The sequence below is a fragment of the Notolepis coatsorum genome (genome assembly GCF_963971535.1).
Source record: "Notolepis coatsorum genome assembly, chromosome: 19".
NCBI lineage: Eukaryota > Metazoa > Chordata > Actinopteri > Aulopiformes > Paralepididae > Notolepis > Notolepis coatsorum.
In genome coordinates this window covers 5567794-5590526 of record NC_140183.1, presented here as the reverse complement: position 1 = coordinate 5590526, position 22733 = coordinate 5567794, and positions in this window count along the sequence as shown.

Below are 22733 nucleotides of genomic sequence, written 5' to 3'. Positions count from 1 at the left end.
GAGTGTAGGTCTTGAGGGTGTGTAGTTGGAGACCATTGACCGGAGGTAGGCGGGAGCGGTTACCTTTGCCGCACGGTATGCCAGGTCGAGGGCCTTGAAGCGGATTCGTGCAGCAATGGGGAGCCAGTGCAGGTCCCTAAGAAGTGGGGTGACATGGGCCGACTTTGGTAGGTAACATGCAAGAACAACAAGAAATGCAGTCCTTGATCTAATATTTTATCATTTTAAAAGGATTGCAGCGTAATGTGATAATACCATAGCTCTGAAATGATTATTATGTTATTACAAAGGTTTTGGGAGAAATAATACACTAAGAAAAAGAAGGAAAAAAACGATTTAAAAAATTTAGTAGTGACCACATTTGTGGCAAATAACCCCCTCTTCATTGGGGCAAAGGGCCCCCTTTTGGTTGATTGAGAGTGAAAGAATTCTGATCATTTTCTTTTCTTTAGATTTAGTATTCCAATAATCAGTGATTTTAACCTACCTAGCAAGCTTACAGGACAACAAACAAATGCATGTTTTAGCATAATAGGGTGTTAACTGCCAGCTCTACCATTAGGATAGGCCTAGCTAAATCTACTGTAGCTAACTTATACAGTAGACCAATTAAAATGAGGTTTGAGATAAAAAAAAAAAAATCTTTTTAAAGCAGACCAATTACATTTCTAAAAATAGATGAGAACTTAATAGCATAAATAGTGGTTCAGCTTAGCTCAAATGTTCAACAGAATTGTGCGTTTTGTGATAAAAAGCAAGATAAAGGCACAGCCCCCCTAAAAGTGATCTAATAACGTTGATGCCTGCCATGGCCAGTAGGGGGCGAATTTGCAGTGGCCCAATATCCAGATTTCTTCTATAAGCCAGGGGTTCCCAAAGTTTTCAGGCGGCGCCCCCCCCCCCCCTCTGTAGGCCATAATTACAAATTCCATTGGAAGTAAATTAGTAATTAGGATATTTGCTTTTAGAAAGACTGGTTTAGATTCACATATATGGAGGGTACAGAAGATACAACGATTAAGAGGAAAGACTCATGTTATGTAGTGGGACACCAACCCAACTAACTTGGTCTTGACCTGGCTGAAGCCCCCCCCCAGGTCCACCACTTAACACCTCCATGAGTTGCAATGCGCAGGACTGCACAGCATGGACACCTGGGACAACCCCCCCCTCCCCCATAGTCAATTGTTTGTGCAATTCGGCAAAGTATCCTGCTGCGTTAGGAACAAATGAATACCACCACCATGGCATACTGGAATATAACCTGTACCTTTTGAGTATTTTATAACCTGTACCTTTTGAGTATTTTACACCGCGCTGTTTATTATTAAGAAGACAAGTTGGACATGGAAAGAGACATAAACCAACGTTAGAGGACCAAACCGTCTGGGACGTTCGGTTTTCATGGGGAAATACGTTGGCGGATGTTTTGAAAACGTAAGACATGCAACTCTAGTAAGTATTTATGTGCATTTGTTTTCTTTATTACTAGTTGTCAACAATTAGTTTTCATGGATTTTTTTTTGGGTCAAAACCATTTGTTTTTAGTTCCCTAGTCTAGCGTTAAATGTAAAATAAAATGCATGTCCACTTCAGTCTAAGTTCTGTTCTGTCGTCGAGTGTTTTGATCAGATGCAGGGATGGAAAAGCTGGAGCTTCTTCAGAGACGATTAACGTCACCAGCAGTTGAGGCAAGAGGTTCAAGTATTTCTAACGGGTTGAGCCAGACGTTTAAAAGCTCAACTCACTGCCTCTGGAGTAACGTTGCATAGTTTTAAAGTAAGATATTCCTTTATTGACCATCTTGGGGGGATTCGGGCGTCACTATGAATTGAAAATGGGGGACCCTGATGTAAACAAGACGAAAGTATTTATCTGGTCTGCATCCCCTTAACAATTGTGTGTATATTGAGCCCTACTGTACTCATTCTGCAATCTGTTAATAAAGTTTCCGATCAATAGCAGCATGGGGGAGGGGAGGTACACGTATGGCAGAGTAATAGTAGAAATACATAGATAATAATATAAGCAATACAATTAGATCTGAAGTTGAAATCATGTAGTTAAAATACGGCCTCGCAAGCGCGTTTTCAAATGGTGGACTCGAGGAGGGTCGGAGGGAGGCCTGGTCCTCCGCAGACACACCAGATATTCACACCTTCAAATGAGCAATGGTTCAAAGTTTCATCAATTGTATTTCATTGTCTGTTTATTTTCACAGTATATAAACCCCATTCCCTCAGTATGAACACGAGGGGACTGTAATGAAATGACATGTTTTCAGTTTGAGGACATTGGTCGTGGTGGAGTTACCTCGCCTACGCTAAGTGCAGTTCGCTTGATTGTCCAGCAGATGGAGCCAGAGCTCCGTGTGTATCTGCAACGTGAGCGAACAGAACACAAAAACAGAGATTGGATCGTAAAGTCAACTTGATGTCACCCGCTGAGCGTTCGGTTGAGGTTATTAATTTCCTTTGTCTATATGATTCAGATGAGTAGAAAATATATGCAACTCTTCCTCTTAGGTGTTTTTGAGTTTTGATATTTAGCTCGTGTCCTATTGGAGGGTGGCTGCCACGTGACGCGGATGTGTTGGGAAGTATACTTGAATAGCGTTACATTGTTCTTAAATAATTCCTCTACGGTTACATTTTGTATAAAAGTAGACATATCCATATATCGGACGCTACACATGTTGCCTGATAGTATTTATCTTACACGTTAAGAGATATTATGAATCATCTCTGCATAAACCCACGACCGACGATGAGCTCTCCGCGAATGGGGTCGCCTCCTCGGAAGGCGGGTCGGCATCGCTTCTCGGCCTTTTGGCTAAGATCAAGTGTAGTCTTGGCGAGATCCCCGGCGTGCCCCAGAGATGGTTGCTTGGAGGACGAGTCTATTAGACACATCATGTGGGACTGTCCTTTTGCAGGGGGGGTGTGGGCTAGGGCATCTGTGTTGATTGGGAGGTTGGAGGGGAGTGTTGGGGTCACATGGGCGAGATTGGAGCGAGGGATTGGTAGAGCGGGGGGGGGGCGTAGGGGGCGTCTCCTGCAATGGTTCATCATGGGCCTTTTTAAGAAGGGGCTGTGGGAGGCCAGACAGGCTCTGGTAAAAAAGGGGGTGGATTGGGGGGTGGAGGGGGTTGTAAGGAGAGTAGAGGGGGACGTGAAGGGAAGGATGCGGTGGGATGTGAAGAGGTGGGGACATCACGCTGCAAGGGAGAGATGGAAGGGGGGTTTAGGTTTGATGGAAGGGATGTAGTGGTTTTGGTTTTTGCTTAGGTAATTGTCTTTGCGGCTACTAAAAAGATGTAATGATTATTACTGTTTAAGGAGATGATGAGCTGTATGTGCATTTGAATTATGATTGTGTAATGATGACTGTTTAAGGAGATGATGATGAGCTGTATGTGTGCATGTCACTTGATTTTCAATAAAAAAAAAAAAAAAAAAAAAAATCTGTTCTTATCAGTTTAATATCTGATACGTCCCCTACCCGGGGACCATATATTAAATTGATTTTTGGAGCAGGGAGATGGAAAAGGGGCTTGCTCCGTCCACTCCACGCATCGACCTGGTATTGCAGTACCTCCAGGAACGGTGCACCCCCCCAACTCTGTCTAAAATAAATGTCACCATAACAAATGAAATCACGGTGTGTGTGATTCCTTTAAGCCCGACGGGCCAGGTACATGATGGCCGAGATTCTTATCACTCCATAAATGTATCAATAGTACAGATTAATGCATGAATTATCTTTATTGTCATTGTCACAAGAATGGTACAACGAAATTTAAAATGCAGCCCTACGTGCTAACACTTGGTAAGATGTGTGTATGAAAGAAGACTACAAAAAACAGCAGTGACTGCTCTCGGCTGTTTAACACATTTAACACCGACACCATCACCAGTTGTAGGTTGTCTGAAGTGCAGTTTGTTACTATGAAAATTCACTAGAATGCAGGATTTGGACGAAAAAAGATGTCATTCATTTTTTCAAATCCTGCATTCTAGTGATTTTTATTTTTATATATATATATATTTTTATTTTTTTAAACATAACATCAAATTAGACACACAAGCATTAACAGTAAACATCCAATGAAATCACCATTTGAATCATTATAAATGTAGTTTACGAGATATATACCTAATACTTGCTATCTAATACCCTACATACATGCTCTTGCTCGCTCACCCCCCCCCGGACCCCCACTTGGATAATCCATCCATTTTCATTCGTTTCTAACCAGGAACTACAATTCATATGCTAGCTTTTATTCTCTCCACCACTTTTAACCAGATTGCAATGTTGACACTGACACCTAAAATTCTTGCTGTAGAAATTTCTAGATAAATCACATCGAGATAAGTAAGAACCCATACCTTCCGGCACCTTTTTTCTGGTTGAAACCATCGTGATGCTGGTAGCGCCAATCGTGTGACGCCTCTTTCTTTCACCGGTTAAGCTTAGGCACTCTTTCGAAGTTGGTTAAGGTTAGAGTTTGTCTTAGAGCAGGGCGATAGAACACCAGCACTGATTCCATACTCTAACCTTAAAGGACGACTCCACTTTTTTTGGAAATTAGCTTATTTAACATCTTCCCTGGAGTTAGACAAGAAGATGCATACCTTTTTTGTCTCTGTGCGTGCATTTTAGCTTTGGGAATAGACGCTCCGTTAGCATAGCTTAGCTTCATCACTGGAAGTGGGGGAGGACAGTAGCCTTACAGTGCCTTACAGTGTATTGCAAGGTCTGACATTGACCAAACTTGATATGCATGACCTTGGTGGGCTCTAGGTCAACTCCTGAAAAGGGGGTCAATGTCAGACCTTGCAATCAAAAGTTAGGGGGCGCACTGAAATTATGGCAAGGGTTATTAGCCCCCTAACTTTGATTGCAAACTTCGAAAGAGTCGCCTAAGAAACGTCAGTCAATATTTCTTCTTCTTCTCTTCTTCTTTTTGGTGTTTTACGGCGGACAGCCACCATAAATGGGGCATTTACCGCCACCTACCGACCCGGAAATCGGGCCAGTCTTCCATTCTCCCCTCTTCTTTTCTTCTTCAATGGTTTAACAAAAACAAAACCCATCCCTAACATCACCACCATATCCAAACCTAATCTATGAGTCCCTCACTCTAACCACTAGTCTACCTAACTACCTAACCTACAAACACCTTCCTACAACCACACTGTTCACCATCCCTATCAACCCCCATCTACATTATACTACATATACCACTCTCTGACTCACGTATATTTCAACTTTCTATCTACCTTCCAACTCTAACACTTTCCCTCAAACCCTATCATACACCCCCACATCTCTCAAAAACCCCATCACCACCCTCGCCTTATCTCCCCCTCCCCCACTCAGTATTTCCGATATCCCCAGCTCCCTAACCCCCATCTCCCTCAATCTTCCCTTCATCTCTCTCCTCCGCACCGAAACAGAAAGAACCTGTAACCTAACGCGTGTTGTTGTGATGATGTCATCAAAACGCAGATTCAGTAATTACATGCGCGCTGTGAGCTCTTCAGTCCTGCGTGATACTCCTCTTGGGACTCGGGTAGGGTGACCAGATGCAAAAAGTCCAAAAGTGGGACAACAGTAAGATTTTGGTGGGACAAAGTGGGACAACAGTACGATTTTGGTGGGACAAAGTGGGACAGATAGATAATGTAATTTTTTGTATTAGAATAACTGCCATGGTCTTCACTGAATAGATTTAAATCAAAGGTTAAAGGTTAAATCAAAATAAATACAAATTAAATACCACCTAACATCTGTTTTAAATATTCAAACGTCATCACTTGACAGGAATGTCTTGTGTTTGATATTCCCTGTTAACACAGAACTAGGGAAAACAGTGTAGTATAATACAAAAATAATAATACAAATAAATTGTGTTTCTATATTAGAATAACTGCCATGGTCTTCACCGAATAGATTTAAATCAAAGGTTAAAGGTTACCACAGTCGGCTGACCTGTATGAATGGGAGTGTTGTACTGTGTGATAGACACTTGTTATCTCAGCTGCAGTGACCTTGTCCGTCTGGCTATCATTGTTTGGTTTAAAAAGAAACGTTTCCATAGATCTGGATGTTTCTTTTTGGTGAGCCACTTTCAAGTGAGACTCACGTCCACTGTGGCGCTTCAAGTTGTATTCTCCTCCATGCGCAATTGAAAACGAACTATGACGCAAAACACAGAAAGCCTGCTGCGGATTGCCTGCCATCTGCCTCACCCAGTCATGTGTCGTTTGCCAGTCTTGGTTGTAACTGCAGGTCCGTTTCTTTTTACTGCTTTCCATCTTGAACTAGTTCGCTTGTAATGTTGTTGTGTTTTTTTTGACCAATCAGATTTGCGATATGAGGTAGCGTCACGACTCAGTCTCAGTCAGTTTTCCGTCCGTATAATATGTAATGGGATCCTATTCCAGTATGTTATGGCTCTATACATTGCTATATAAATGAAGATTATTATTATTATTTACAAATATAGAGTAAAGGAGGGGTTCCTTTACAACTTCCTTGGGGAATAGCACACTGGAGTGTTACCATATTTGACATGGAACCATTAAATACAACACATTGTTGTCTATTAGACAAGTAGCTTCTCATCCATTCCATGGCAGTGTCTTCAAGCCCATATGTGTGTAATTTCAATAATAATAGGCCATGATCTATGATGTCGAAAAGCCGCACTGAAATTCAAGAGCACTGTACCCACAACTAACTTCCTATCGATCAGTTGTAGCCAGCTATCTGTAAGAGATGTTAAAGCAGTTCCTGTAGAGTATCCTACTTTGTATGCATGCTGGAAATCAGAATTAATGTTGTTTTCGTTGAAATACTTTTGAATCTACTTGAACACAATTCCTTCCAATAACTTACCTATTACTGGTAAAATACTAATGGGCCTACTGTTTGAACCTGTAAATGGCTATTTACAGTTCTTTGGTAGTGGAGTTACTTTGGCTATTTTCCAAGGCTGAGGAAAGACCCTCTCTTCAAAACATAAATTAAATATATGTGATAGTGGCTTAGCCACACATTTTGCAGAGATTTGTAGCAGTGTTCCATTCAGATTATCAACACAGCAAGGTTTATCTGGTTTAAGGGCTAGGAGGAGCTTTTCAATATCATTTGGACTTGTGCATTTAATTTAAATCGGCATTTCTTGTCATACATTATATGTTTTTTAATTACAGAGTCTGACCGCTTACCACTCATTGGCAACATTTGATTTATAATTGTGTTTACCTTGGAAACAAAGTAATTGTTGAAATGAGTTGCAATGTCAAATGGTTTAGTGGTGAATATACCATCTGACTCAATAAATGATGGCGTTTTGCCCATTTTATTTATACCCAGCTTCATTCAATGTTTTCCATAGTCTCTTACTATCCCCTTTACACTCCTCCAATCTGGTTTGATAATAATGTTTTTTCTTCTGTAATTTGTATTAATTTATAAATGTATAAACTGTTGATTGATATGCACTGTCCCTGATCAAATAAACTGAGTAAACTCAAACGAAACTATTGTTTTATTGCACAATCGTAGCGGGCATTGTAATGTTTGGGGTTTTGCGAGAGAACCAGTGTTGGAGTCAAAGATTAAACAAGTGAGAGAGACAGATGGACAGAATGAATGAATGAAAACTTTATTTAACTGATTGCAGAATGGGTACAATACAGTACGGCTCAATACACACAAAATGTTTAAGGGGATGCAGAGAAAGACGTTTGTCTTGTTTACATCAGGGTCCCCCATTTTCAATTCATAGTGACATTTATGACATACATGACATTTATGACAGGGACATACATGACATACAGGTATATAGTACTGTTACATTTGTGACATACGATATGCAAATATACAGTAAGGAACCTGACACGAACTTTGCCATCACAACCATTGAACTATTATAATAGCTTTACTATTATAATCTAAATCTGTGCAATATTCATGTTTATTTAGTGATATTCATGTTTATTGATTCAACATAGCTGTTTATCTTTGATAATGTATGACAGGCTTTTGCCCCGACCGGGATTCGAACACGGCTGCACGAGAGCAGTTCAGCTCCTTGGACAGCGTGACAAATGCACCCCATTTCATTGGCTGTCAGTCTGTTACACCTATACACGGCTGGCCCTGCTCTGCCAGGTGAGCTGAAGCGCCGAATGAAAATCATGGCGGATTAGGACGGTTACATAATTCCGCAAGCTCTGCCGCTCCGCTCTGCGGAGCGTGCCGCGCGGCAGAGAAAGTTGCGCGTCACGTGCCTGTCGGGGCCAATCAGGCCTACCCCGGAAGTAACTTACTGTTGCGGAACAGTTATAGGCTTCCCGGACTCGCCGTCATTCGCCGAATGTCTCCCCCTGCTCTCTCTCCCGTTTCACCCTACAACTGTCGGTCATGCTTGACCAGAAAAGCGATAAATGCTAAAAAATAAAGTTTAAAAAAAAAGGGCACAGCCCCCCTAAAAGTGATCTAATAACGTTGATGCCTGCCATGGCCAGTAGGGGGCGAATTTGCAGTGGCCCAATATCCAGATTTCTTCTATAAGCCAGGGGTTCCCAAAGTTTTCAGGCGGCGCCCCCCCCCCTCTGTAGGCCATAATTACAAATTCCATTGGAAGTAAATTAGTAATTAGGATATTTGCTTTTAGAAAGACTGGTTTAGATTCGCATATATGGAGGGTACAGAAGATACAACGATTAAGAGGAAAGACTCATGTTATGTAGTGGGACACTCCCCCCCCCCCCCCCCCCCCCCCCCCCCAGGTCCACCACTTAACACCTCCATGAGTTGCAATGCGCAGGACTGCACAGCATGGACACCTGGGACAACCCCCCCCCCTCCCCCATAGTCAATTGTTTGTGCAATTCGGCAAAGTATCCTGCTGCGTTAGGAACAAATGAATACCACCACCATGGCATACTGGAATATAACCTGTACCTTTTGAGTATTTTATAACCTGTACCTTTTGAGTATTTTACACCGCGCTGTTTATTATTAAGAAGACAAGTTGGACATGGAAAGAGACATAAACCAACGTTAGAGGACCAAACCGTCTGGGACGTTCGGTTTTCATGGGGAAATACGTTGGCGGATGTTTTGAAAACGTAAGACATGCAACTCTAGTAAGTATTTATGTGCATTTGTTTTCTTTATTACTAGTTGTCAACAATTAGTTTTCATGGATTTTTTTTTGGGTCAAAACCATTTGTTTTTAGTTCCCTAGTCTAGCGTTAAATGTAAAATAAAATGCATGTCCACTTCAGTCTAAGTTCTGTTCTGTCGTCGAGTGTTTTGATCAGATGCAGGGATGGAAAAGCTGGAGCTTCTTCAGAGACGATTAACGTCACCAGCAGTTGAGGCAAGAGGTTCAAGTATTTCTAACGGGTTGAGCCAGACGTTTAAAAGCTCAACTCACTGCCTCTGGAGTAACGTTGCATAGTTTTAAAGTAAGATATTCCTTTATTGACCATCTTGGGGGGATTCGGGCGTCACTATGAATTGAAAATGGGGGACCCTGATGTAAACAAGACGAAAGTATTTATCTGGTCTGCATCCCCTTAACAATTGTGTGTATATTGAGCCCTACTGTACTCATTCTGCAATCTGTTAATAAAGTTTCCGATCAATAGCAGCATGGGGGAGGGGAGGTACACGTATGGCAGAGTAATAGTAGAAATACATAGATAATAATATAAGCAATACAATTAGATCTGAAGTTGAAATCATGTAGTTAAAATACGGCCTCGCAAGCGCGTTTTCAAATGGTGGACTCGAGGAGGGTCGGAGGGAGGCCTGGTCCTCCGCAGACACACCAGATATTCACACCTTCAAATGAGCAATGGTTCAAAGTTTCATCAATTGTATTTCATTGTCTGTTTATTTTCACAGTATATAAACCCCATTCCCTCAGTATGAACACGAGGGGACTGTAATGAAATGACATGTTTTCAGTTTGAGGACATTGGTCGTGGTGGAGTTACCTCGCCTACGCTAAGTGCAGTTCGCTTGATTGTCCAGCAGATGGAGCCAGAGCTCCGTGTGTATCTGCAACGTGAGCGAACAGAACACAAAAACAGAGATTGGATCGTAAAGTCAACTTGATGTCACCCGCTGAGCGTTCGGTTGAGGTTATTAATTTCCTTTGTCTATATGATTCAGATGAGTAGAAAATATATGCAACTCTTCCTCTTAGGTGTTTTTGAGTTTTGATATTTAGCTCGTGTCCTATTGGAGGGTGGCTGCCACGTGACGCGGATGTGTTGGGAAGTATACTTGAATAGCGTTACATTGTTCTTAAATAATTCCTCTACGGTTACATTTTGTATAAAAGTAGACATATCCATATATCGGACGCTACACATGTTGCCTGATAGTATTTATCTTACACGTTAAGAGATATTATGAATCATCTCTGCATAAACCCACGACCGACGATGAGCTCTCCGCGAATGGGGTCGCCTCCTCGGAAGGCGGGTCGGCATCGCTTCTCGGCCTTTTGGCTAAGATCAAGTGTAGTGTATCGGAGCGGCGGCTTTTTGTTTGATCGCGCCAGTGTGGACAGTGCTTTACTCGACGGTCTCATCTGCTGCGGCCAGTGTGGGCAGGGCTTTACTCGACGCAATCACACACACACACACACATTTCACACCTGGAGAGAAGCCCTACTCCTGCGTCCAGTGTGGACAGGGCTTCACTCGGCAACAGAGTCTGAAACGACAACAAGATCGTTTTCTTGTTTCTATTAGGACATCACGCCCACACCCAAAACTTATTTTGTTTTGGTTTCTCCACATGATGGCCAGCACTTCGCGACAGTCGACCCCTAAGGCAGGGTTACGGTTTTCGGCGCGGTTTATATGGAGGGATGGAACGACGCCCATGTTTAACAGAGGTGTTTTTGTGCGTGGTGTCATCATGGCCCAACTAAAGTTGAAGGTGGAGGACGTTTTTTGCATTCAGCATAATGCCCAGGAGAGGGGCTACGATGTTACCCTGAAATCCAGTGAGGGGCTTCAGGGGGTTTTGGAGGACTGCAAGCGGATGGAGGGCCATGCCGGACCCCTCAGGCATTTCGAGGTGATTTCCCTGGACAGGCTGAATTCCGGGGACCATATATTAAATTGATTTTTGGAGCAGGGAGATGGAAAAGGGGCTTGCTCCGTCCACTCCACGCATCGACCTGGTATTGCAGTACCTCCAGGAACGGAACTCTGTCTAAAATAAATGTCACCATAACAAATTAAATCACGGTGTGTGTGATTCCTTTAAGCCCGACGGGCCAGGTACATGATGGCCGAGATTCTTATCACTCCATAAATGTATCAATAGTACAGATTAATGCATGAATTATCTTTATTGTCATTGTCACAAGAATGGTACAACGAAATTTAAAATGCAGCCCTACGTGCTAACACTTGGTAAGATGTGTGTATGAAAGAAGACTACAAAAAACAGCAGTGACTGCTCTCGGCTGTTTAACACATTTAACACCGACACCATCACCAGTTGTAGGTTGTCTGAAGTGCAGTTTGTTACTATGAAAATTCACTAGAATGCAGGATTTGGACGAAAAAAGATGTCATTCATTTTTTCAAATCCTGCATTCTAGTGATTTTTATTTTTATATATATATATATTTTTATTTTTTTAAACATAACATCAAATTAGACACACAAGCATTAACAGTAAACATCCAATGAAATCACCATTTGAATCATTATAAATGTAGTTTACGAGATATATACCTAATACTTGCTATCTAATACCCTACATACATGCTCTTGCTCGCTCACCCCCCCCCCCCCGGACCCCCACTTGGATAATCCATCCATTTTCATTCGTTTCTAACCAGGAACTACAATTCATATGCTAGCTTTTATTCTCTCCACCACTTTTAACCAGATTGCAATGTTGACACTGACACCTAAAATTCTTGCTGTAGAAATTTCTAGATAAATCACATCGAGATAAGTAAGAACCCATACCTTCCGGCACCTTTTTTCTGGTTGAAACCATCGTGATGCTGGTAGCGCCAATCGTGTGACGCCTCTTTCTTTCACCGGTTAAGCTTAGGCACTCTTTCGAAGTTGGTTAAGGTTAGAGTTTGTCTTAGAGCAGGGCGATGGAACACCAGCCCTGATTCCATACTCTAACCTTAAAGGACGACTCCACTTTTTTTGGAAATTAGCTTATTTAACATCTTCCCTGGAGTTAGACAAGAAGATGCATACCTTTTTTGTCTCTGTGCGTGCATTTTAGCTTTGGGAATAGACGCTCCGTTAGCATAGCTTAGCTTCATCACTGGAAGTGGGGGAGGACAGTAGCCTTACAGTGCCTTACAGTGTATTGCAAGGTCTGACATTGACCAAACTTGATATGCATGACCTTGGTGGGCTCTAGGTCAACTCCTGAAAAGGGGGTCAATGTCAGACCTTGCAATCAAAAGTTAGGGGGCGCACTGAAATTATGGCAAGGGTTATTAGCCCCCTAACTTTGATTGCAAACTTCGAAAGAGTCGCCTAAGAAACGTCAGTCAATATTTCTTCTTCTTCTCTTCTTCTTTTTGGTGTTTTACGGCGGACGGCCACCATAAATGGGGCATTTACCGCCACCTACCGACCCGGAAATCGGGCCAGTCTTCCATTCTCCCCTCTTCTTTTCTTCTTCAATGGTTTAACAAAAACAAAACCCATCCCTAACATCACCACCATATCCAAACCTAATCTATGAGTCCCTCACTCTAACCACTAGTCTACCTAACTACCTAACCTACAAACACCTTCCTACAACCACACTGTTCACCATCCCTATCAACCCCCATCTACATTATACTACATATACCACTCTCTGACTCACGTATATTTCAACTTTCTATCTACCTTCCAACTCTAACACTTTCCCTCAAACCCTATCATACACCCCCACATCTCTCAAAAACCCCATCACCACCCTTGCCTTATCTCCCCCTCCCCCACTCAGTATTTCCGATATCCCCAGCTCCCTAACCCCCATCTCCCTCAATCTTCCCTTCATCTCTCTCCTCCGCACCGAAACAGAAAGAACCTGTAACCTAACGCGTGTTGTTGTGATGATGTCATCAAAACGCAGATTCAGTCATTACATGCGCGCTGTGAGCTCTTCAGTCCTGCGTGATACTCCTCTTGGGACTCGGCCGAGTGTCCCGCGCGCAACAAGTCCAATAAATGCGTCTTTAACATGCTTTATCCTTATTTACTATATGCCTGTTGCGGTTAATCACTGAGTGATCTAATATGCATATTATTCAGAGCGAGAGGGGGAGGGATTGTGTTTCTCACATTGACTGTCTGTCGCGCGTCTACTGTGCCAAAGTCAAGAGAGCGCATTCATCTGGGGACTAGAAAGGTGCGCTCAGTAGAGCACAGATCTCTCTCTCTCTCTCTCAGATTGATTGATAACTTTATTAACAGATTGCAGAATGGGTACAATACAGTACAGCTCAATACACACAATTGTTAAGGGGATGCAGACCAGAGAAATACTTTCATCTTGTTTACATCAGGGTCCCCCATTTTCAATTCATCAGGACATATATGACATACATGACATACAGATAGACAGTACTGCTACATCTATAAATTCTATACATTTATGACATACCAGATTTGCAAATACAGTACTGTTTGTGATACAAAAATACCCATAATAGTGATTATTTAAGTTAAGTTTTGCCATAATCATATATTTTTCCATAATCAGGTAGCTGAACAACATTGGTAAAAAAAAAATCTATTCTATAAATCATTTTCGGCCTTTCGGCATTCGGCCAACTGTTTCCTATTTTCGGTATCGGTTTCGGCCAAGAATTTCCCATTCGGTGCATCCCTAGTATATTTGCATATCATATTATGTCACAAATGTAACAGTACTATATACCTGTATGTCATGTCTTTCTGTTTCTGTGATATATTTTCGGTGAAAAAACTCTTTCGGCCGAAAGGCCATTTTGGGCCGAAAACTTTCGGTGGCCGAAATTTCGGTGCATCCCTAAAATATACAGTACTGTTACCCATAGATCCTTACAGAGAGTATATACATATAATGGGGAGGGGACTGTACATTAGGAGGGGGTGGGAGAGAAATATACATACGGTGGGGAGAGAATATATACATTACATACGGTGGGGAGGGGACTGTCTATTAGGTGGGGGTGGGGCTGTATGTATGTATGTATAAAAGAAAAAAAATACAATAGAAATATTGACTGACGTTTCTTAGGCGACTCTTTCGAAGTTGGTTATGGTTAGAGTATGGAATCAGGGCTGGTGTTCTATCGCCCTGCTCTAAGACAAACTCTAACCTTAACCAACTTCGAAAGAGTGCCTAAGCTTAACCGGTGAAAGAAAGAGGCGTCACACGATTGGTTTCAACCAGAAAAAATGTGCCGGAAGGTATGGGTTCTTACTTATCTCGATGTGATTTATCTAGAAATTTCTACAGCAAGAATTTTAGGTGTCAGTGAAACCAACATTGCAATCTGGTTAGAAGTGGTGGAGAGAATAAAAGCTAGCATATGAATTGTAGTTCCTGGTTAGAAACGAATGAAAATGGATGGATTATCCAAGTGGGGGTCTGGGGGGGGGGGGTGAGCGAGCAAGAGCATAATGTATGTAGGGTATTAGGTATATATCTCGTAAACTACATTTATAATGATTCAAATGGTGATTTCATTGGATGTTTACTGTTAATGCTTGTGTGTCTAATTTGATGTTATGTTTAAAAAAAATATAAAAAAAAATATATATATATATATATAAAAATAAAAATCACTAGAATGCAGGATTTGAAAAAATGAAAGACATATTTTTTCGTCCAAATCCTGCATTCTAGTGAATTTTCATAGTAACAAACTGCACTTCAGACAACCTACAACTGGTGATGGTGTCGGTGTTAAATGTGTTAAACAGCCGAGAGCAGTCACTGCTGTTTTTTGTAGTCTTCTTTCATACACGCATCTTACCCAGTGTTAGCACGTAGGGCTGCATTTTAAATTTCGTTGTACCATTCTTGTGACAATGACAATAAAGATAATTCATTCATTAATCTGTACTATTGATACATTTATGGAGTGATAAGAATCTCGGCCATCATGTACCTGGCCCGTCGGGCTTAAAGGAATCACACACATACCGTGATTTCATTTGTTATGGTGACATTTCTTTAGACAGAGTTGGGGGGGGTGCACCGTTCCTGGAGGTACTGCAATACCAGGTCGATGCGTGGAGTGGACGGAGCAAGCCCCTTTTCCATCTCCCTGCTCCAAAAATCAATTTAATATATGGTCCCCGGGTAGGGGACGTATCAGATATTAAACTGATAAGAACAGATACTACACTTGATCTTAGCCAAAAGGCCGAGAAGCGATGCCGACCCGCCTTCCGAGGAGGCGACCCCATTCGCGGAGAGCTCATCGTCGGTCGTGGGTTTATGCAGAGATGATTCATAATATCTCTTAACGTGTAAGATAAATACTATCAGGCAACATGTGTAGCGTCCGATATATAGATATGTCTACTTTTATACAAAATGTAACCGTAGAGGAATTATTTAAGAACGATGTAACGCTTGTAGTGCCGAGAGATGGGAGACGGAGACGGTAGCTCGAGGTAGAGCGAACAGCATTTATTGGGTACACAAATACAACATGCTACTGCTACGTTGCGTGCAGTCGACTGACCCGTGGTGGCAGGAAGTGCCACCTCCTATAATGTTCGGGCGGAACTCTTGTTCCTAACAATAGTTCCGTGGGTGAATTATGTACAATTAACAATCACTACACGCTATTCAAGTATACTTCCCAACACATCCGCGTCACGTGGCAGCCACCCTCCAATAGGACACGAGCTAAATATCAAAACTCAAAAACACCTAAAAGAGGAAGAGTTGCATATCTTTTCTACTCATCTGAATCATATAGACAAAGGAAATTAATAACCTCAACCGAACGCTCAGCGGGTGACATCAAGTTGACTTTACGATCCAATCTCTCTGTTTTTGTGTTCTGTTCGCTCACGTTGCAGATACACACGGAGCTCTGGCTCCATCAGCTGGACAATCAAGCGAACTGCACTTAGCGTAGGCGAGGTAACTCCACGACCAATGTCCTCAAACTGAAAACATGTCATTTCATTACAGTCCCCTCGTGTTCATACTGAGGGAATGGGGTTTATATACTGTGAAAATAAACAGACAATGAAATACAATTGATGAAACTTTGAACCATTGCTCATTTGAAGGTGTGAATATCTGGTGTGTCTGCGGAGGACCAGGCCTCCCTCCTCGAGTCCACCATTTGCAAACGCGCTTGCGAGGCCGCCTGAAGACTTTGGGAACCCCTGGTTTATAGAAGAAATCTGGATATTGGGCCACTGCAAATTCGCCCCCTACTGGCCATGGCAGGCATCGACGTTATTAGATCACTTTTAGGGGGGCTGTGCCTTTTATCTTGCTTTTTATCACAAAACGCACAATTCTGTTGAACATTTGCGCTAAGCTGAACCACTATTTATGCTATTAAGTTCTCATCTATTTTTAGAAATGTAATTGGTCTGCTTTAAAAAAAAAAAAAATTAATTTTAATTGGTCTACTGTATAAGTTAGCTACAGTAGATTTAGCTAGGCCTATCCTAATGGTAGAGCTGGCAGTTAACACCCTATTATGCTAAAACATGCATTTGTTTGTTGTCCTGTAAGCTTGCTAGGTAGGTTAAAATCACTGATTATTGGAATACAAAATCTAAAGAAAAGAAAATAATCAGAATTCTTTCACTCTCAATCAACCAAAAGGGGGCCCTTTGCCCCAATGAAGAGGGGGTTATTTGCCACAAATGTGGTCACTACTAAATGTTTTAAATCGTTTTTTTCCTTTTTCTTAGTGTATTATTTCTCCCAAAACCTTTGTAATAACATAATAATCATTTCAGAGCTATGGTATTATCACATTACGCTGCAATCCTTTTAAAATGATAAAATATTAGATCAAGGACTGCATTTCTTGTTGTTCTTGCATGTTACCTACCAAAGTCGGCCCATGTCACCCCACTTCTTAGGGACCTGCACTGGCTCCCCATTGCTGCACGAATCCGCTTCAAGGCCCTCGACCTGGCATACCGTGCGGCAAAGGTAACCGCTCCCGCCTACCTCCGGTCAATGGTCTCTAACTACACACCCTCAAGACCTACGCTCTGCATCTTCTGGCCGTCTCAGACCCACTCCTATCCGAGTTCCGGGAGGGTCATCAAGGAGAACCTGGCTTTTCTCAGTCCTTGCCCCACAATGGTGGAATGAACTACCCACCCCAGTTAGGACAGCCGAAACCCGTCCAATCTTTCGCCGTTGACTAAAGACACACTTCTTCAACCATTATCAGAATAATAATAATAATAAAAAAAAAAAAAATCTAACCCTAACTAACCTTACTGTCATGCACTTGTCCTAATATACTAACCTACACTGTAGCACTCAACACTTTGATGAACATTGTTACTCGGCTGATAGAGTTGTGCCCTTCCTGATGACTTGTCGTACAGAACTTGTAAGTCGCTTTGGATAAGTGTCAGCTAAATGACTAAATGTAATGTATGTAACGTATGTTATGGTGTGGATTAACACTTTTTTGTCTCATGACCCCATTTCTTTGCCTGTCTGACACGTCCTGGTTCACTCGGAATTGGGCGGCGGGCCAGAACTCCGACCAGGGGACTCATGAGTTAAGCTAATGGCATCGCATCAACGACACTACTAGCAAGTATTCTGTACCACTTACTGTCCAAGAATCTAAACTAGGCCTTTAAGTTCTATCCCTCGCTGCCTGTCTAAACTATCCAAAGCAGGACACACAACTCACAAGAGGAGCTTAATCCACCATCATCAAAAAATTATTTGATCAATCATGACTTTCTTCTTCTACCAGAAATGTGTGCCTTCCTAATTTTGAAGACTATCTGTCTGTCATGTAGGATCTCTGTACTGTTCAAAACTCTACTAATCACCTTCAAAGCCCTCAACAACCTGGCCCCCTGCATGCGTGTGTTTTTGTGTTCAACGTTAAACTGTTGTGCAATCTTATATACATAAATAAATAACTTATTTGGAACTTAACTTATTTGGAACTTACCCTTGTGTTGCTATTTTATTGAAATTATGTTTTTAAAGTTGCAGGAAATTACAGCAAATGGATTTCTTTATTGCAATTCTTTTTTTGCCTCCCGGACGGGGGCCACATATGGGGGGCGACAGTGGCTCGGTAGGTAGAGCAGTCGTTTGTTTATCTGGAGGTTCCCGGTTCTATTCCCGCTCCCCCAGGGCAGCATGTCGAAGTGTCCTTGAGCAAGACACTTATCCCCTAATTGCTCCCGATGAGCAGGTCGGCACCTTGCATGGTTGCCTCCGGGATCGGTGTGTGAATGTGTGAGTGAATGGGTAAAAATGTGAGGAACAAATTGTAAAGCGCTTTGGATAAATAAATGCAGCCATTTACCATTTACCCCCTAATTGAAACTCAGCCACCATCTTGTTTGAAAATTCTGGGGAAAGGCCTGTACTGTATTTTAGAAGTTACACATTGGGTTTTGATATTGGTATCAGTCATTCGTTTTTTTTTTTTTTTATCCACTTTTTCTCCCATTTTCTATATTTTTCTCCCATCCCAATTTCGTATCATCCAATTCAACCCTCCCCTGTCACGAACGCTGTTTCTTGCCTCCCACAAGCTGGCTGCAATGTGGACTAAGTCATACATAGCACAAGTCCCCTCCGGTACTTGAGGTAACGCAGTCGCATCTTTTCACCTGCGCAGCTCGATCTCTCAGTGGCGAGGAGTAACGCGTGGGAGGCTCACGCTGCCCCCGACACTTCCTGATTCTACTGCGCAGGCGCACCAACCGACCTGTAGGAGTCGCTGTCCACAAGGCCCGAAAATGGGGGACCCTGATGTAAACAAGACTAAAGTCTTTCTCTGGTCTGCATCCCCTTAACAATTGTGTGTATTGAGCTGTACTGTACTGTACCCATTCTGCAATCTGTTAATACAATATGCTATTATTCATAATTTTTTATTTATTTCAAACCTTTATTTAAACTCAAAAGGCAAAGGTTTCCCTCATTTAGTCACATCGAGTGTACACACAGAAATAGAGGCAAAAAAGGCATATAAAATCACACAGCATATAAAACCATAAGTTGAGACAAAAGTGGATAACAAATCAACTAAAACACATACAACTTAATTGACAAAGGTTGGAGATCAAGGTTTTCTTTTATTAAAAAGCAGTTGTGATTGTCTTTTCTAAGTGGATTATTTCTCCTAAAACATGTGTAAAAAACATATACAATAATTTCAGAGCTATGACAACACATTATGCTGCAATCTTTTTTTAAATGACAAAATATTAAATCAAGTTAGCTTAAAATGTTTTGATGAAATAACTAGTTTGAAACGAGCAAATAATTATTGGTGATATTGATTACTAAACTAATTACATACACTGCTGCTACACACTGTAGAATAATTTTTTATTTATTCACATAATCTTGTAGTTTGTACAGATAGAATATATGTTGGGTATATAATGCAGGATTTAGGAAGTCTTTATTTGGCATGCAAACGACACACACACACAGGAACACACATATGCAATTTTCTTGTGTCGCCTAATGCGATTGAGTCTCTGCACTTGACCCATCCCGTCGTCCTTCACCCCATGGGCAGCCGGGAGCAGATACGGCGTCAACATGAGCCGCACCCCGGGGACCAATCCAAGTGCTCCTGCCCTTCTTCGTCAAGGACGCAACAGCGTTAGCGATCTGTTGTTGTGCATGTTTTTCCATTGGGTTTATCTTATCGGGGGAGAACATGCAAACTCCACACAGAGGGGCCTGGGAGATCCCCCACCTGGGTAACTGGCATCATGGAAACCTGGTCCCCAAGCGGGAATCGAACCCTGGACCTTCTTGCTGTGAGGCGACAGTGTTAACCACTACACCACCGTGCCGCCGTATTATGGTTAGTTTAGAGTTTGTTATAGTTTGTACAGATAGAATATACGTTGGGTATTATGGTTAGTTTATTTAGTTATAGTTTGTATAGATAGAATATACATTGTGTATTGTGTTTACAAAACCAACGGTTGAGCCGGGAAAAACAAGCATATTATCTCACGTTTTTCTGAATGTATGTATATTTTAAAAAGCTGTGACAATAAAATAATCTGAATCATACTGGGAACACAGAAATAAAAGATAGTTCACATATTAAATTATGTAAAACCAATTTAAACTACTTTTTTATAGTTAACCAATTGATTGATTGATTGAAAACTTTATTAACAGATTGCAGAATGGGTACAGTACAGCTCAATACATACAATTGTTAAGGGGATGCAGACCAGAGAAAGACTTCCGTCTTGTTTACATCAGGGTCCCCCATTTTCAATTCATCATAACATGACATACAGATCGACAGTACTGCTACATCTATACATTTATGACATACCAGATTTGCAAATACAGTACCGTTTGTGATACAGAGTCGAGAAAAGAGTATATACATTTGTTGTAGAAACTGTACATTGGAGGTGGTTGGGTGGGGGACACTGTACAAGCAAAACTGTACATTGGAATATTGACAACCATACTTGGGTCATTTACTGTACATTGGAGGGGGTTGGGTTAGGACATTTACAGGGGCCAGTTTCGAATTGCAGTCTCCCGTAGGTGTTCTTTGAGTGTTTTTGAAAGTGGGTAGTGATTCACATTCCTTTACAGCTTTGGGTAGGGCGTTCCACATTGATGTGGCATAATTGCAAAACGTGGTTAGTCCCTTGTTTGAGCCGAATCTGGGTTTAACATGATTTGTGGAGCTCCCTCTGGTGTTGTGGTCGTGGTATTCACTGACCTTTGAGAAGTATTTTGACATGTACATGGGTACCTTGGTCGTGTAGTGTTGTAGACCAGGCCCATTGCAAGTTGCTGTACTCTGTCGTCTACTCTAAGCCATCCTAGGTTGTCAAAGTGGGCAGGGGTGAGGTGGGTTCTAGGAGTAAGGTCAAGCAGTAGTCTGACCAGTTTGTTGAGACGTTTGTAATTTTGTTTTGTGCCTTTGAGGTGCAAGAATCCATTCAACAATGCATCTAATGTATTTTCTTCACAATTTACAGTAAATAATCCAGTAGGTAAATTGAGATTAATTTGAGTATAAACACGTCTCACCTGCCCAGCTGACTAGATCCTCACCTTTATTCATATCTTATTCTATATCTATATTTTTATTCTGTATATTTTATTGCCACTTCATTGTAATCTTCAATAAATATCTGAAATTAAAGTAGAAATGACTCTGCAGCACCCAAGTTTCATGAACATAGTTACTCAGCTGCAAGAGTTGTACCCTTCTTACAGAACTTGTAAGTCGCTTTGGATAAAAGCATTCAGCTAAATGTAAATGTTTTACCCTGCCTGTACCCCCCCCCTCACCCTGCGACACCTGTATTATCCCTAAGGGATTAAAACATGATATCTTAAAGCCCCAATACAGATGTTTTAATCAGTTTGTGTATTGGAGACTGAAGGACACTATTCAAATACATTAATGAAGTCCCATTGTAGATCAGAACATGAGGTGTATTTTACGCCAAAGTTTACAAACAAGAGGTAAACCAACCTTATATACAGCCACAAAATAGTAAAATAAAAAATGAATATGAACGGGTTATGTATCAAGACCTCATGTCTCCATTCCTTCAAATGTATATATTTTGGAGGTGGGACTATCAATCTGTTCAGATAGATGGGCATATTTACCAATAGAGGTCTTGCAGGTAATGTGTAGTTCCATTTTTTCCAACATGGCTGCCTGTAACCATTGGTAACCCTTCAAAAGATTTTAATTTCTGTGCAGTGGTAGAGTAGGTAACTAACTCTGAAGCATATTACTGTTCCACGACACACAAGATCCAGTAATACGTTTGTTGATATAGACCATTTCTCACAACACATAGCAACTGTTTAGCACAAACTATTGCGAATGCCTTCGTCCCCTATAGCCCACTGTTGACAATCACTGAAAGCAATGTCTATGTCCATTGCAAACTGATGTCCACCCTGAGAAACTAGGTAAGAATAAATTAATCAAGTTTTTCAGTTTGCGTCGTCTAGGGCGTGGCTTCAAATCCTCTGATTTGCTCTGATTAAATCAGATTGTTGTTTAAACACAATAGCAGTTTAAAAAAAACTTGGCTTTCTGCTGGTTGCTAAGTTACTTGGTTATGCAAAGTCGCTCTACTTTGTGTGAATGCCTTTTATCGTCCATGATCTCTAGACACGCACCATAACCACCAAATTACCAATGCAGCGGTGTTGAAGCACTCATCAATCCATTCTCTTGTGATCAGGATGACCGTCAGATATGGCCTTCTGTGTAGCAGCCATTGTGGGCACAAGGGCCTCATCTGCACATCAGAGAACTTGAGGGTCTCAAGAGCAAGACAACTTAAAATGGATATTTCAAGAGACGAGGAAGTACTCGAGCTACAGCGCCCTCTGGTGGTGGAACACTGATACCATTACACGACACATTCCTACAGCAAATAGGCATGCAGCAAATGGAGCTAAATAATTCCATTGTAAATAGACAGCCAAAAATATGAAAAAGT